This window comes from Microtus pennsylvanicus, chromosome 18 (assembly GCF_037038515.1).
Source record: "Microtus pennsylvanicus isolate mMicPen1 chromosome 18, mMicPen1.hap1, whole genome shotgun sequence".
NCBI lineage: Eukaryota > Metazoa > Chordata > Mammalia > Rodentia > Cricetidae > Microtus > Microtus pennsylvanicus.
The window spans coordinates 33035307-33053242 of NC_134596.1; positions in this window are offsets into that span (position 1 = coordinate 33035307).

A 17936-nucleotide genomic window follows, 5' to 3' on the forward strand; every position below is an offset into this window, starting at 1 on the left:
GACTTGAAATTCTCTGAGAAATAGTTTTAAAAGTTCTATTACCTTCTTGGATTGTTTGGAGTATTGAGTTAGTGCATGCTGAGTACTTAAAGTAAGTCATAATAGTACCTGTCTATAATCTCAATATCTAGGCAGCAGTGGCAGAAGGATTTTGTGTTCAAGGTCATCCTGGGGTACCCCTATGTTATGAGAAAAAAATATCAATATTCAATTAAAAATAACCTATTATGGTTTAAAAACAATGAATTTTATGGCCACCAATCTGTAATGTAAATATACTTTGTGCAATTTACTTCATGAAGAAACAAGGAACCATCACTGAAAACATTTTTGGAGAGTCACTAGTGAGTCATAAATGCTTCTGCTGATAAGTATCATTAAGTGATTAATTATAATCATTATTGAGCCAAATTAGCAGGCATTCTTTCTTTTAATTTTGTTATAAATTCTTACTTATGCATCTTCAAGAAGTTGGAAAACTCAGAAGGTGGAGAAAATAAACCCATCAAAACATCATCCACTATCACAGTTACATTCAAAGTTTATTGCATCCTATTTACTTATTTCTGTCTGTTAATACATGTGTGCATATGTAGACATGTAAATATGCTTAGAAGAATAATAGGTACATAAAATCTTATTTTACTTGTTTACATAATTATTATTTCCTTGTTTTCAAATATTAGACATTAATTTTTCGTCATAGTCTGTCTGTTCTCTTAAAAACGTTCTCAGAAAACTTAGCAAGTTATAACTTTTTAATCCAGTGTGACATTTCCAAATATAACATCTCTAGTCTTAATAAGATGTTTTCTTAGTTTAAACACATTATATATGAAGTGATATATCATAGGAAATAACATTTTAAGCAAAATCATTTCCTTCCTCAAAGATAATAAAACATCTGCTTTTTTCCAAAATAAAATGCAGTTATAAAAATAGTATTCTTGAGCTACATAAGCTATCTTTTATGTATTTAGGGAGCTCCTCTGAAAGGCAAATTTTACAAAAGTCTTTGTGGTCTATGAACATGATTTTCAACATATGCAAATTATCTACACCTAATTATACTCAGCACTTCTTATCAGGCCTGCATCAAAGCAGTTCACACTGCTAAATAAAGACTCAAAGCTTTTAATTAAAGATCTAACTTGAAGTGATATTAACAAAGAAAATTTCACTGAAACCCCTTACATAAGAGACTATCTGCAAAAACATATGGTTACAGACCTCGTAAAACTCTGAGACAAATGTTCTCTATTCAAGATAAGTGCACAGCATGTGGAATTCCAAAACTCATTCTTCCCCCTTAAAAACTTATTATGATTATTTGCTAAGATGAAACAAATCCAAATAGTGATACTTTGAGTCAAATGCAATCAATTATGAGTGACATAAATGGTTTTAAGGATTTTATTAAATTCTCATACTGTGCTGCCGTCCATTTAAAATATTCCTCCCTGCCATTTTCAAGCTTCTGACCGTCCTCTCAGATGCTTAAAAGCTCAACATTTGCACCTATAAGTCACTCAAGAAGTCTCTGTAGGGTAGAATATTTGGACTTAATAAAGAATATTTTAATCATATTCTACTTAATTATTTACAGGGCAGAGATTCTGAAGTACTTGTGAGAATAACATTTGTGGGGACTTCCGCTGTAATCTTGTAGGAGAGGAATTTATTCATTAACATATTTACCTGGAAAGGGGAATGAGTTTATTGGGGAGACAGAACAAAAGAAGAAACTGAGAAGGGGAAGAGGAGAAGGTAAGTGGGTGGATAGAGAAAGGCATACTCCAACCCTAACCCTAACCCTAACCCAAAAGGAAAAAAGGAATATTTACTGTAGTAGTTTTTGCTATGTGTTTTTATTAGCACTGTGTTATTTAGTTTAGCCTAGGCCAGAAATATAGATGTTGGCTTCAGTTTATCAATTAAATTGAAGCCGAGAGAAGGATAATTTAATTTAATAATAACTTGTATCAGCTGGACAGGAGTGTAAACTGAACAATGTCTGACTTCAAGTTTGCATTTGTCTGTCTATTTATTTCTTATTTTTCTCACATGCACACATTGCTCTGTGATCGTCTTTGTGTTCCTTTGGTCTTTCCTATTCCTCTTTGCTCAGGCTGAACCTCCTTTTACGACAAACTCGATTCCTATTTTCATGATTTACTTTTCTTTATTTTGTTTTTGCTGTTTCCTGTGCACTCCAGCAGGGCATTCTTTGATTTGTTTGTTGATATAAATTGAAAACTTGTCTGTCAACTGTGTTAACTACAATATTTTATATAGTAGGTAGGAGACAATCAAATTTAATTGATTTAACAAAAACTAATATTGAATTTAGGGATATGATACAACTTGACCCAGTAATTGAATGTGCCCAGTTATTTTCCATGTTGGCTTCTGTATAGAAAACTGGTTAATTGGGTTTTTGTTTTTTGGAAGGTATAAATTTCTTAAGTTCCTTTATAATCAAGTTTAGCCATGTGGCTGAGTTCTGACCAGAGGGTAGGGGTCAAAGTTTTGTCTCCTTCCAGACTCAGGGCCTTAGAGAACCACCAAAATACATTTTTCTCCAAGCCAAGTCATCACAATCTTAGAAACCAGAGGTAGAAGACAGTAGCTGGAATTCAAGTCAGATGAAGAACCACCTGTCAATAAAAACAACTTTTGGGATTCTTATAAAGAGCAATAACCTGCTGGGCTGTTTAAAGCATTGCAGAATATTACTGACTTAGATTAAAACATCACTATTGGAGCTAGAGAAATGGCTGAATTTATAGGAATGCTTGCTACATAAGTAAGAGGGTCTCAGAACACACACATTAAAAGTCAGGCTGGGAGACTTACACCTATAGCTCCTGCACTGTCAAGGATGGAGACAAACAAATGCCCATCTAGCTCTGGGTTTAGTGATAAAGCCTCTTTCAAAGGAATAGGAAGAGAGTGATAGAGTAGAACACTAGATATTCTCTTCTGTTGAAGATACACGCTCGCGCACGCACAGACGCATACACACACACACACACACACATGAGAGAGAGAGAGAGAGAGAGAGAGAGAGAGAGAGAGAGAGAGAGAGAGAGAGTTAGGAAAAACACTGTTTCATATTTCTAACACTACTTTATTCTGTGACACCTTCTCTGTAACAGTTAAACACTTACTTGACATCTTCTATGTTTAATACTTACATATCTTTTAAGTTCCCCCACTAACTTTCCTTCTTACCTATAAGTCCAGGACCTTAAACAGTGCTATGATCATGGCTCAATGAATATTCATCAATCTTATTAATAGAGTTATAGAATGAACTACATAGTTTAAAATTTTGTCTGCGAAGATTATCATGGCATATGAAAGTTTTCTGTTGTAGAAGTGTGTGAAAATTACAGGCTCACAGTAGTTTCCTGTTTGAGCATTAACAGCAGAAAAAAAAACCCAGTAACATCTGTAGAACAATGGCCCTGTGGTTCACAAACACCCAGAGTGGTGTTCTTTTCTCTCTATCTCTGTCTCTCTCCCTTTAATGAGCATAAGAAACAAATGCGACAAAAATGGGTGAATTATTTACAGGAAAATTGGTAGCTGAAGACACTGAAGGAGGAGCGTGCATTTATCAGTGATCTTGAAGCTTAGTTAAAAAAAAACAAACCTGCAATCAAGAGTGTTTTATGTAATCACGGAGAATAAATGGAGATGCAGTCCAATCAAGCTGTGGGTGAGTCAGACAGAAGACACAAGAACTGACCCAATCATGGTCAATTGTGTGGCAATGACCTGAAGGAAGTCCTATGAAGGTGTATGGAGTTATTTTCCTGTTTCTACTAACAACTAAAAAAGGGAAGTCCTGAAAAGGCATGTTTCTTCATGCTTTCACACAAAAGTATTCCAGTAGTACTATGGCTCATGGGAACATTTTGGTCAGTGGCTATAAAAAATTATGAGTTTTACTCCATAATTAATAGAAATCATTTAACAGTGTTCACCAGAGGGTATGAGGTAGATTCTTTTCTAAAATTCTGTTACCTCTATAGACATGTATGTATGTTAATATATATGCTTGTATTTGTTTGAAGACATTAATTATCTAAATGTATTTTATACAATTTATCTTTGATTCCATGCAAAAAAAATTATTATTGTTGTTGTTGTTGTTTGAGACAGGGTTTTTCTGTATAGTCTTGGCTGTCTTGGAACTTGCTTTGTGGATCAGGCTAGCCTCAAATTCAGGGATCCACCTGATTCTGCCTCCTAAGTGCTGGGATTAAAGTAGTGTGTCACCATGTGCTTCTTAATTAGGTTTTCTACCAAAGCCAATAGAACTTCTAATTGTTTCTTACTTAATATATTCCTGGATTAGCAACACCGCTACATACTGATTCCAGAAGTAGAATGATGCTTATCCTGATATCCTAAAATTTTTTTCCCTAAAAATTTTTTTAACATCACTTAGTTTTCATAGTTGTAGTTCATTTAGTTACAGAGGAAATAGGTTAGTGATTCATATTTTGGAGTAAAAAAGTAATAAAACTAGTATTTCTGTCATTAGAAAGATAATGTATAAATTTGTAGCATTATGGAACTTGCCAAAATGTAAGAATTTGTTGCTACCATTAATTGTTTAATAGTTTATTACAAGGAAAACTTCAGCTCAGGAAATAGTTTTCTTCTTTAAAATTTGTTGAATGTGCATTGGTATTTTGCCTGTATATATTCTGTGTGTGGGTGTTAGATCCCCTGGAACTGGAGTTACAAACAGTTGTGAGCCACCATGTGGTTTCTGAGAATTGAACCCAGATCCTCTGGAAGGTGGACCAGGGCTCTTAACTGTTGAGTCATCTTTCCAGCTCCCACAGAATAGCTTTCAATCATAGATAAGAGGATAGATTCCAGAATTTGTCGACTCAAAGGAATAGAAAAGATGACTGATTGTAGAACTCAAAAAATGATTTCATAAAGGTTTAGATAATGATAACTGAATAAATTCCTACACATTATTCTCAATAATTCCAGGAACCCATCTTTTAACACTAAATATCATGGATGTGCTTAAAATAAAGCCAAAGCAAAACTAAATCAGGTTTCAAAGTGATGTCTATAAATTCTGAAGACTATTACAGGTTTCACTTAGAAGTATGCATATTCTGCTGCCTGACAAAGCATGCTGTCAGTGTTTGTCAAGAACATGTGATCAAGTGCTCAAGCTTGTTTTTTTTTATTAAACAATTTTTATTCTGGATGCCATATCCATTGTTGAAACTGAAATATTGAAAATTAATATTACTTCTTCTTTTTTATCTGGCAGTGTTTGCTATACATATTTAGGTGATCTGATGTTGGGTGCATATGTTTCTATAGTTACTGTGTCTTTTGGTGAATATTCCAGTGTATTCTACACTGACTTCCTTTGTCTTATGACTCTATTTTACTACAGGCTTACTTTCTCTGACTTACATGTAGCCACTCCACTCTATTTTGGTTACATTAACATAGAATATATACTTTTATGTCTTTGTCAACCTATGTGCATTTTAAACCTAAAATAACTCTCTTATATTAAGCTTATAGTTCTACCTTACTCTAGTCATTCCATCACTCTAATATTTTAAATTGGTGAATTTAGTTCACTTACATTTAAAGTAATTATGAATAGGTAAGGATTCACTGATGCCAAAGTATTCATTGCTTTTTATGTTTTATTTTTGTAATTCATTTGTTCCTTTCTTCCCTTCATGTCAGTTTTGACATGATGGCTTCATTGATTTAATTTGATTTCTTTTTCTTTCTTTTGCAGGTCTACTTTAGGTATTTTCATGGTTAATTCTATAATTAGGAGTTAATAACTTAATAGTTAGATGAAATATAGATTTTCCAGCATCAAGTAATTCAATTTCTTTTTCTCTAATTAATTTTAAAGTCTACAAGCATGCACAGTAATAGTAATAACATTTTGTCATTTTGCACATTTCATTGTATTTCATCCATATTCATCCTCCTTTCCTCCAACTTTTCCCTTTCCTGTGCCCCGTCATTCTGATTGCTACCCAGCAGGTTCTCCCTTCTACTTACATACATTTATTTTGTTGCCATTTCCCTCACCCTTTTACTTAAGATCTGTTGTTCATGGAAGCCAAAAGAAGGTGTCAGTAAGTTCATGGGAGTTGCAGTACAGTTTTCAGAAGGATCTTGTCCCTGTAGTGAAATAAGATGACTTGATCTATTCTTGCCTATTAAATAGTCAAAACAAGTCTTAAAGAATAAAATTGCTTCTACCTGTCATAACTATCCCCAGAGCAACTTTGACTGATGTTTGCTTGGTTACAACCATGCCTAGAATATATCAAATCCCAATAAACTACAGTATTTAGCATCCAAATAAAAATGTCCAGAGAATCAAAGAAGCAGGAAAATACTGTCCGTGGTGGAAAGGGAAAACATTGCACTGAAAACCCTCAGAAGAGTAACACGGATCATAGAAATAATAGACAAAGAATTTAGTAATTATCCTAACTTGTTCTATAGAGAGAGAGTATTATAATGTATTGAAAAGAAAATGCCTTAAATATTAAAACACTAATGACTAAAATTAAGAAAATCACTAGGTGATAGTAACAACCATTGTGGGAAAATTAGTGAGATAAAGGTAATAAGACCAACTTAAAGGAAATGTGGAGAGACAACATTTAAAGATAATGTAAAATAGAGAAACAATTGGAAAATTTTCTTAAAATGACAAAGGGACACCAAGCACATGATGTAGTTACTCTGTTCCTGAGTGCAAACATATGTGATATATATGCTCAATCTATTTCTGATACCCTACATTGGAAACAACCCACATATTCATTAACCACTGAATTCATTTGAAGTATTTGTATATTGGATTTTATTTAACAATAAAGAATAATTACAGATACACGCCATATGTGTATTTATCTCAAAATAATATTCTTTGAAGAAGACCGGTAGACTTGTCCTATGTAATGTTATGCCTGTGAAGTTTTACACAATAGAAACTGTCACATCATAACAGAAAACAGAAGAGTGACAGTTTGAAAGCCTAGCAGAAAAAGAGAAAGGTCTTGGAGGAGAGCATAGAAATATAATTTACAGATGGTAGTATTCTTTCTTACCTATCTGTATCATTCAGAGAAGCATAATATATTTTGTGTTAATTATAATACCATAAAACTGATCATTATAAAAACTTAAGATCCTGTGTCTTTGAAAGCAATGAAATTAAAAATAATCTTTGCCCTTATGTGAATAAGCTTGTAGCATTATTGAATCTCTTCAGTTTGCCGCACATCTGCTATGACAGTGAGTGTCCTATTAGTGTTGATCCCAAGATTATCTGAAAATTTCATATTAGCCTGTTACAGTTAAGACAGTTTTCTTATTAGCATCCAGTGGTGGAAAATGTACTTTTAGTGGCTTACATAGAAGAAAGACATTACTGTCTTCTAAAATTCCAATTTCTATCTGTCTCCTTGCATTGGAGTAGTATAAACTGATCCATGTAATGTGTCTGAATGAGTCATGGCCAAGGCTACTATAGGTCATTGTGTGGGTTATAACTTGAACCTGGTCACTCAATCAAAGAGGAACAGTCATGGGTCCAAAACCAGTCAACTTCTTTCTTACTACACCACACAATCAGGCGGGCTTCATTCACCCAGAGGAGTGATGAGCGTACTGCGATTGGAAGAGGCGTTATGCAGTGTTATTATGCTCTGGTCATGGTGACCAAGGAAATAGAATATAACAGGAAAAGAGACTAGAACAGAATGTTTAAGGTTGAAAATATCAAATATGACTAACATAATACTTTCGTGACACAATTGTTAATGTGTCCATCAATCATTTACTGTATTTCAATATGTTTTCAGATTCCTTAAAAGACAATATCACTAATAGAAGTCTTATGGTACTTCATGTAGCTTTCTCAGAGAGTTTACAAGCTATTTAAAAACCTAAGAACACAACATAGGGAGGAGCAAAATTTGGATGACAACATGAATCAAGAGTACTTGGAATTTTTTATAAAACAGGAAAAGTTGTACAGTGAGCAAAGTTTCCAACATTGTCTCTATCATAAGTGGAATATTTAGTGGCAAATGTGACCATATTACACATCTGATCAGGAGGAACGGCTTCTTGAGCCTGCAGTATGTTCTTTTACAATCTCTAGGATTTACAGTCACTCCAGTAAAATGATGTTGCAATAATAATTACAATAAATAAATAATGAAAACTATCCAAAGAGATGGGATGGTTTAAAAGAATAAAACACACAAGATGGGTTTAAAACAAAAAGTACATAGAAAGTAAACATAAAGCTGCCAAGGCCAAGGGCACAACCTTGTGTCTCTGTGTCTCTCTGTGCTCCTCATGCTTTTTATCCTCTCTTTTTCTTCCACTTGTTTATTTTGTCCTATTCTGGCTTGTTTGTTTTTCATTTTATTATTATTCTTTAGAGAACTTCTTATTTTCCAGTGAGAGACAGAAAGGTGTGGGTTTAGATGGGAGGGGAGGTAGCGAGGGGCTCAGAGGAGTTGGGGAAGGGGAAACCATAATGAGAACGCTTCAAATTGGTTGCACTGGAAGAGAAGAATTTTCTTTTTTAACTTTTTGAGATAGGGTTTCTCTGTGAAGGCCTGGCTGTCCTGGAACTCACTCTGTAGACCAGACTGGCCTTGAACTCTGAGATTCACCTTCCTCGTTAGTGCTGGGATTAAAGGTATGTGCCACCATCACCTGGACCAGATTCATTTCTTTAATAAATATGCAATAGAGAAAAAGAGGGATTTCCTAATAACTAACCCACAGGAAGCACTGTCGTTAATTAAACGCATGACAGCCAGGGATATTTCTTCAGCTTTAATAACTAAAATTGCTACACTGAAAAATTTGCAATGTTTTGCTACACTTAAGGGCTTTACATCATAGAGGTTTTGGCTGAAAAAATGAGGCATTGCTCATGCTCCTTTTGCATAAGTCAATAGGGGGTGCTCGCTATCTTACTGAGCTAAGCCTATCTTACTACCTGTCTGTGAATCTCCTATCACCAAACACTTAAGAGTTTTCCCCAAGGGAAAGTGTTAGGCTTTGAATATAAAATGCTGTCTAATTTTTGACCACTTAGTCCCCAGTTGGTGCACTATTTTGGAGATAGTAGTAATTTTAGGAACTGAGGAATGGCTAAAAAAAGTAGGTCACCGATAGGTGTGTTTTCTATGACTATCCTTGCTCCCTAGATCTCCTCCTCCTTCTCAAAACAATGTTTATCTATATAACCCTGACTACCCTGGAACTCAATGTTTCGACCAGGCTGGCCTTAAACTCTGAGATCCACCTGCCTCTGCCTCCCCAGTACTGGGATTAAAGGTATACACCACCACTCCTGACTTCCCTAGTTTTTTCTTATCCTTCTGCTTCCTGTTTACCAGGAAGTGAACCTCTTCATACGCTCCCATCAACAGCTATACCTCAACACATGTGAGGAAACCAATGGAACTCTACCATGCCCTCTCCAAATGTTGAATATCATTACCCTCTTTCCCTGCGTTGTTATTTCCAGTGTTCGCAGTGATATAAAAGCTGACTAATCACAAGCCTACTCTCCTTCTGTTCATTTCCCATTCCTACCTAGTATCCAATCCTCGCTCCACTCAACATTTGCAGTTCCAGTAGCACCAATGAATGGCCTTAATGCCTTGCAGAACTAATGGCCTTGTGTCTGGGCAGCTAGCTGCTCATCACAGTGAGCTGAAGAAGCTCTAACTTCCTGGACTCTTGACCATCAGAGGTCTGCATCCTCTAAAGAGTCTAATCTGATCCTGTCTTTCAAGACTTCTGCTCTTTCTTCCCTTCCAGGCTTCAACTTTGAGAACTTTGCACTATACCTGCAAGAATTCCTGTCCAGCCTGCCACTACAAAGTCCTCCCGTTTTCTAACACTTCTGCTATGTCTCCGCAAAACAAACTTTTGCACAGACCCATTTCTCCTTCTATCTCTGATTTAGCAACAAAATTCTAAATTTGTTATGAACTTGATCACTCCACATGGATACTTCCAAGATTATTTTTAAACATCTAGGCCAAGGGGGTTATGTGGCTGTGTAATTGCCATCAAAGACTTTATGCAACTTTTGAAATGGATTTTATGGGGTAAGTAGACCAGCATAGATCAAAGGGAACCTTTCATTATGGTCTCATGTTTTCTTCCCACTAAGAACGAAAACATTGAATGGGTGTTTGGTATGCCTCAGAGCCTAGGCTGTAGTCACCTTAGGAGATCAAGACACTTGCTCCTCAGTCTTCTCTGAGGGTGTTCGTAAGATGACTAAAGCTTTGAAGCCTCAAGACCCTCATATTTCTTCTTAGGAGACTAAGATTTGCTACGGTATCCAAACTGGCTTTGCACACTTAGGGTCAAGAGATTCACCTCAGCCTCTGGATTAGCTGGAACCACACCCGCACACCACCATGCCTGACCCTCTCCCCTTCTTTTCTATAATTGAGTCACCTGATTTCTACAGTGGAGGAGATACTTCTTTGGAATTATTTGTGATAAAATAGACAATTTACATAAAATGAATAAAAGTGACTACCAAACAAACTATATTTTCTCTCTTTTTGAAAATATCTTTGAAAAACTATTAGTTTAAAGGGTAGCTAATTTTTCTCAGCTTGTCCTTTACCTCTGTACAACAAGTGAGGAGTTACTTTATAAAAATAAGGAGGAGAGTTGAGTACATGGAGTTTAATCTTTGAGCAATGAGTGGATTGGTTCATTTGGATTTTGATGTTTAACATATAAAATTTATTGCTGTGAAGAGACACTGTGATCTAGGCAACTCAGAAGAGAAAGCCATTAACTGAGGGCTTGTTCTCAGTTCCAGAGGGTGAGTCCATAACCAGTATAGCAGGGAGCATGGTACAGGTATGCAGGCATGGCACTGTAGCCAAGGGCACACATCTCATCCACAAGTTGGACACAAAGAGGGGAGGGAGGGGGAGGGAGAAAGAGAGAGAGAGAGAGAGCCTAGCATGGGTTTGAAACCTCAAAGCCCATCCCCAAAGCTCACTCCCAGTGCAGTGACACACCTCCTCCAAAAATGTCACACCTCTTAATTCGTTCCAAAACAGTTCCAGTAATCAGGAAACTAGCATTCAATCATATGAGCCTATGCGGACCATTCTCATCCAGACCACCACAGTGCAAATCCTAACTCCTACCCAATTCCCAAAGAGATCCTACTCTTATTGGGCAGTTTTTAAAGAATGCGACTACAGGGCTGGAGAAATAGCTCGAAGGTTAAAAGCATTGACTGCTCTTACGGAGGTTCTGAGTTCAAATTCCAGGAACCACATGGTGGCTCACAATGAGATCTAGTGCCCTCTTCTGATGTACAGGCATACATGCAGGCAGAACACTACATAGCAAACAAAAACATAAATATTTATAAAAAGAAAAACAACATGACTACAAATCCCTAAATTACATTATAGAATGAAGTTTTAGATTTTTAAGGAAAGTAGCAGAAAGTTTTGTGATTTTTTTCTCATAAATTGTTGTTTCTAAACAACAACAACAAAGATGCGTTTTCTTCCTCAAGTCAACTGAGACGGTTTTCCTAACAACAATTGAGATGGCCTAATATACAAAAAAAAAAAAAAAAACAACCAAAATAAAATATTTGGAATTAATGCTGAAGAAATACAAATTTTAAATGTTATTAATGAAAATGGTCTAATACCAGAATGAATCTATATTAAAAACCAGCTTAGTTTCCACAGGTAATGGGGGAGAATATGTATTATTATACATATTTTATATATACATATATTAAAATATAGATTTTGTAGCAAGAAACCAGCCAGCAGCTAGTTTCCTAAGATCTTCTGTTCGAGAGTTAGCCCACATGCAGGATCTCAGCTCTGTAAAGCAAAGAGTGAGTTTTGTGTCCACAGCCTAAATGAAAGCATTAGGAATATATCTCAACTCTGTGGAAATCCAGGGAACCTGGCTGACAAGCTTCCAGTCCATGCGCCCAAGAGAGAAAGAATAATCACTGAACAATTATCACGCCAACAGAGCACTGGTTACAGATCTCAGTCACAGAATTTGAACATTTATTGAATATTTCTCGAACTTGAAGTTTTATATCACTTACCTCAATCCTGAACAGCTCAGGATTACAGCTAGTGGAAAAAAAACCCATCAGTCCCCCTGCCCCGTGATTGGCTTCTCAACAAAAGAGACTGGAAGCCAGAATAAGAGGCTACCTTCAGTCTCAAACAATAGTTTTATTTTTCAAAAAAAAGTCATGTCCAAAATTAGAAATAGCTATTATTCTGAGGCTGCTCTGGGAATTAAAGCAATGGTTTATTACTTGGGAGTGATTGGCGTAGTTGCAAATTGTGCTGTTTTCTGGGCAGAGCAGGGAAGAAACAGTTTAAAAGGAGCCAATGTAGGGCACACACCGTGTTTCTTTCTGTAGCTTCGCAGAGAAAAGCAAGACGCTAACCAATTCTCCTCTCTCCAGAAAGGACAGGAGCAAGGATTTTCCAGCTTCCTTTGAAGTTAGGTCCTGGGTCACAAGACTTGGATATGACCTAATGACATGAAGATGGGCTGCTAGCCTGGCTCTAAGCCACGTCAGTGGTTCTCCCTCTAACTTTCTCCTGACGTAATTGCTGAAAGCGAAGGGCTGGGAGATTCTGGAGCTATAACAGAGGACGGATATGACTGACTCGCTCTTTGGAAGCCTGCACCATCTCAAACCCCTTCGCAGATGACTTTGACCCTGTGCAAGTAGCCTCGAGATAAAACTTTACTGATTCAATCCAATATGATTTGCTCCTGATTCTGATAGGAGGTGGGGCTTAATTATCTGATAACTATTGCTTCATTACATGTCCACAAAATTCTTCTGCATATTAACAGCCGTGTGCGTTATGCACCTGATTTGATTGCCATCACTCACTTTAAGCAAAGACACTTAACTTTATAGACTCTAGTCCTGATGTTGTGGTGATGGTGGGGCTTGTAAGCAGCAACGCTGATGACATTTTTAAGATATAAATGTGGCATTTAGGGTAATAGTAAGTATCAGCACAACATTCTTAAAAGTGTGCCAGATTTAAGGGAAAGAGGTGAAGTGCCTGTTGGGTTGTGGCCAAGGAAATAGATGCAGAGAGGAATGAGCATGCTATAACCGTGTTGCTCAAGCTTAAAGAAAATGTTACATTCTCACAAGTTAAATTGGTTGTTAACAGAGTTGACGTTTTTTACTTGAACTATTTGGTGTCACTAGGAAAATGTCAGGTGAAGATTAAATTTCATAGATAATTCGTAGATAATTCACATTTGGAGGCATAGTAATATGCCACTTTCTAAAATGTATTTTTAAGTAAATATGTGCCTTCATTCCTAGAAAATAATTGGTAAATTAGAAACAACACTTTTCACTCCTCTTACCATGTATAAATCTCAAATGACTTTAAAAAAAATCTGTTGGGCTCTCATCTTCAGAATGAGAAATAGGAAAAGTAATACTTGAGAATATAAGACTTTATTTTTTAACTACTATTTTTATTGCATTTTTCTCAAAATAATTTTGCTGTTACTTTAATAATCAAATATTAGCTAAAGGCTGGTGGAAAGCACTGTACTAGTCTCCCTTTATTTACAAAATAAATATGTTTTAAAACCACCATGGTCTTCAAGCTAAGCACATATATTCCAGTGTCAAAAATGATAATTATACAGAAAATGTATACAAAGAACCACAGAACCAAGCCTAATAGTATTACAGATAAAAAAGATCTTCAAAGGCCGATTATGCTGACCTGAGCATGAAGATATGAAGGAGCTGATCAGGGAGAAAGCTAAATATTTGCCTGAAAAACCAGGAAATTACAGAGCTAAATTCCATGATCTAATTCTCCTGTTTGTGCCATACTAATCTGCCAATATAACACATTCCCTTAATCAATATTAGAGAACGTACATCCTTGCTCTTGTTGTTAATTTGAAACAGTTTCGTATTTATTCACATTAAGAACTGTAACATATGCAAATATTTTAACACTGTGATTGTGGCTTCCCATTACAATTCTGCCTTTTAAGATGCATTATCCTGAAGGAATTCTAAAGTTTATACACATAGGAGGAAGTAATTATCTCTAGTTGGCTTAAATAGTTACCAGAAAGAAAAAAGAAAACTTTAATTCTGACCCATTAACTATCCAAATATAATCTGACAAGAGACATGACTTGAATTACTACCAGGTTTTGGTGGTTCTTTCAGGACCTTCCATATTGTTTATGGTTCTTTCAGGACCTTCCATATTATTTATAGTTCTTTCAGGACCTTTCAGAAAGATTTTTATGTTAAATTAATGCTTTTTCAGAGCATAATTCACGGCAACAATAAACCAGTTTCTGAGGTTTAGAGCAATATTTCTAAAGGTTACCATCTCTCTGTCTCTCTCTTTAAGTGTCTGTTGCAAAGAAAATATTAACATTTAAAGCGCTGGCTCTACAGAAGCTGCAAATTCCTAGCCAAGGCTTCCTCTGTGGAGCATCAGCTTCCTGTGCAGCAGTTCTGGGAAGCGTAGATCAGCAAATTCTCTATACTGACAATCCCACACATACATTCAATGTATTGATTACTCCCTTTCCTCCCTTTATTACCTCTTCCACCTCTGGTGCCTCTTCACCTGACTCTCCTTTTCCATGTTCACACCTCTCTCTTTTGTTTTGTAAACCACTGAATTTAACCAGAGCCATCATGCATGCTGGGATAAATAATCTTTATTAGAAAAAAGAGGCTATAGTGCAGAAAGGGAGGAGGGGGAAAGGAGGGTCATACGGAGGGGGGCTCCTTCTGAGGCTCAGCTGTATTTATAATTGCAACAGTTGCCATGACATTCACTGAAGAGTACTCTGTCAAACAAAACTGTGGCACATATGTCAAGTTTCAGTATTGTGCTACAGTGTCCTAACATACAAATACCTACCATAGTTGTCTTTCTGGGTCCAGGTTACTTCACGTAGGGTGATTATTTTCTAGTTGCATGCATTTGCCGACAAACTTCATATTTTTTTGACAGCTGGATGTTATTCCATTGTGTAATTGTACCGTATTTTCCTTAAGCATTCTTCAACTTTCTCTTCTGGGCCAATCCATTTGTTGTTCTATATCCACCTTTATAGGCGTATTCTTCTTTAAGGTAGGAAAGTTTTATTGTATGATTTCATTAAACATATTTTCTGGGCTTTTGAACTGGGATTCTTCTCCTTTCTCTGGTCCTATTATTCTTAGGCTTCATCTTTTGATAGTGTCCAAGATTTTCTGGATGTTTTGTGATAGGAAAATTTTGAGATTCAACACTTTCTTTGACCAGTGTTTCTACATTTTCTATTGTGTCTTCAAAACCTGAGGTTGTCTCTTCCATTTCTTGTATTCTGTTGTCGATACTTGCATCTGTAATTCCTGTTTGCATCCCTAAATTTTTCATTTCCAGAATTCCCTCAGTTTTTCTTTACTTTATTGCTTCTATGTCCATTTTCAGACCTAGAATCATTTTATTGTTTTCCTCAACTCTTTGCTTTTTCTTGGCTTTCTTTAAGGAATTTTTTCATTTCCTCCAATTATGTGTTTGTGTTTTCCTTAATTTCTTTAAGGGATTTATTCATTTTCTCTTTAAGAACCTCTATCATTTTCATATATTTGGTTTTAAGGTCTTTTTCTTGCGTTTCAGGTGTGTTGGAATATTCAGAACCTGCTATGTTAGGATAACGTGGGAAATCCTTCTGTATATGTGTTGTTTTCATTGGTCGATGAATATAGTTGTTTTGGTCAATGGCTTAGCAGAGCACAGCCAAGCAGGAAATCCAAACCGAGATATATAGAGAGAGTGGAGTCAATGAGACACCATGTAGCTACCAAAGTAGACAGACGCTGGAACCTTGTGGTGATGTACAGATGAATAAAAATGGGTTAATTTAAGTTCTAAGAACTACCTACAGATACACCTAAACTATTGACCATGTAGTGCTGTAGTTAATATGGTTTCTGTGTGATTAGCCAGGTCTGTGCAGTCATGAAATGAACGAGAATTCTCTGTTTACAGTAGGATAGCTGAGCTGTGGTGCAAGCCTATCACACTGTCTGTTACTGGTTGTTTTCTTACACTGATGTTTAGGTGTCTGGGTTTAGAGTAATTATAGGACTAGTTGCTGATTTCTGAGTTTCTCTTTGTTGGGTAGATGCTTTGTTCCTTCGTTTCTGGTTCCTTTCTGGATTTTCTGAATCTGTGTTTTCTGTGCATTGCCTGTTTTACCGACCTGTTCAGCTGGTGTATTCATGGGGGAATGCTTGTTTTTGTTGGAGGCTGGGGCAAGTGGAGGCAAGGGGGGATAGATGGTCTGTTACAGTGTTCGGGATGATTCTAAACATTGTGTGTATAGGGGAACTGAGAGAGTAGAGAAGTTTCACTTTTGGCCTACCTGGTCTTCTGGCAGCTGTTGCCTATGGATGAACAGGTGGTGTTCAAGCTAGTTGGGGGCTAGGACACAGTGATGACAGGAAGGAAAGGCTACATTGGTGTTCTGTCGCAGCAATGGGATGACAATGATAATTGGGTCTAGGGGAACAGAGAGAGTGGAGAAGGTCTGCAGGCCCTTTCCTGGTCTTCCTGCTGGCATGGCCTGTGTTTGAACAGAGGGTGTCTGCATGAGGTGGGAACTAGGACATATCGACCGGGCAGGGAGGGGAGGTCAGGGAGGATAGTCTGGTCTTCTGGCAGGCATGGCCTCTATAGTTACCAAATAGATTTACAAACCTAACAATAGACATGGAAAATTCCCCCATGCTTTGAATAACATTGCCCTGATGTTTCTTACGTGATTAGCTGAGTTTCATATTGAATTAAGGCAAAGTACTGACTGTAATAACTTCTATTATTCAATAAATTATAGTTAAATATATATTAGCATAAAATCAAATATGGAGCTGGGCAGTGGTGGCACATGCCTTTAATCCTAGCACTAAGAAGGCAGAGGCAGGTCGATCTCTGTGATTTGAGGCCAGCTTGGTCTACAAGATCTAGTTTCAGGAGAGCTTGGGCTACACAGAGAAACCCTGTCTCAAAAAAAAAAAACCAACAACAACAGAAAACAAATCAAAATATGGAAATTATTATTAAAATATGGAAATTAAATGCAGGAAAATCAGGTCATGTGACCTATTTGTCTTTCGATTCCTTTGCAAATACACACATATAAATCTTTTTGTTCCACTAGCCAGCTTCAGTTCCCTAAGCCCCCACATCTGTAGTCTGAAGACTGGAGTCTGCTTCAGTAACTCTCAGATTCCAACCTTTCACAAGACTTCCCACAACTTTTCCTGCCAGATGTGATCAAAGCTTTGAAGCCAATGGAGGTTTTCATAAGAATGTTTCCTGACCACTATCCTATTGAGAGCAATTAATAAGTTCCCTTCTGCATACTGGACTTGGCATACAATTAGTGCCAGCATATTTTGAGTAAGTACTGGAAGTTTTTGCCCTTGATCTGGGTTTTAGCTGAATGTATTTCAAACCTCTTGATAATATGCTACTAATGCAGGGGGATGTCTTGGACATTATTCATTGTGTATAAAATTATGCAAATATTTTCTATACGATAAGATACAAATCAATTTTATGCTGAGTTAACTAAATTTGTTTGCAGCATTTTGTTTTCCTGGAGATTCATTTTAATTCTTCCACTCGACAGTCATATTACTTGTGACAAATAATAAGTTATTTCCTCCTCTTCAATGCTGGAGCTAGTCTCAATTAACAATATCTCCACTACAATGTTAAGTAGAAGAGGAAATATTGGGCATTCTCTCTTGCTTCTAATCTTGTGTTACA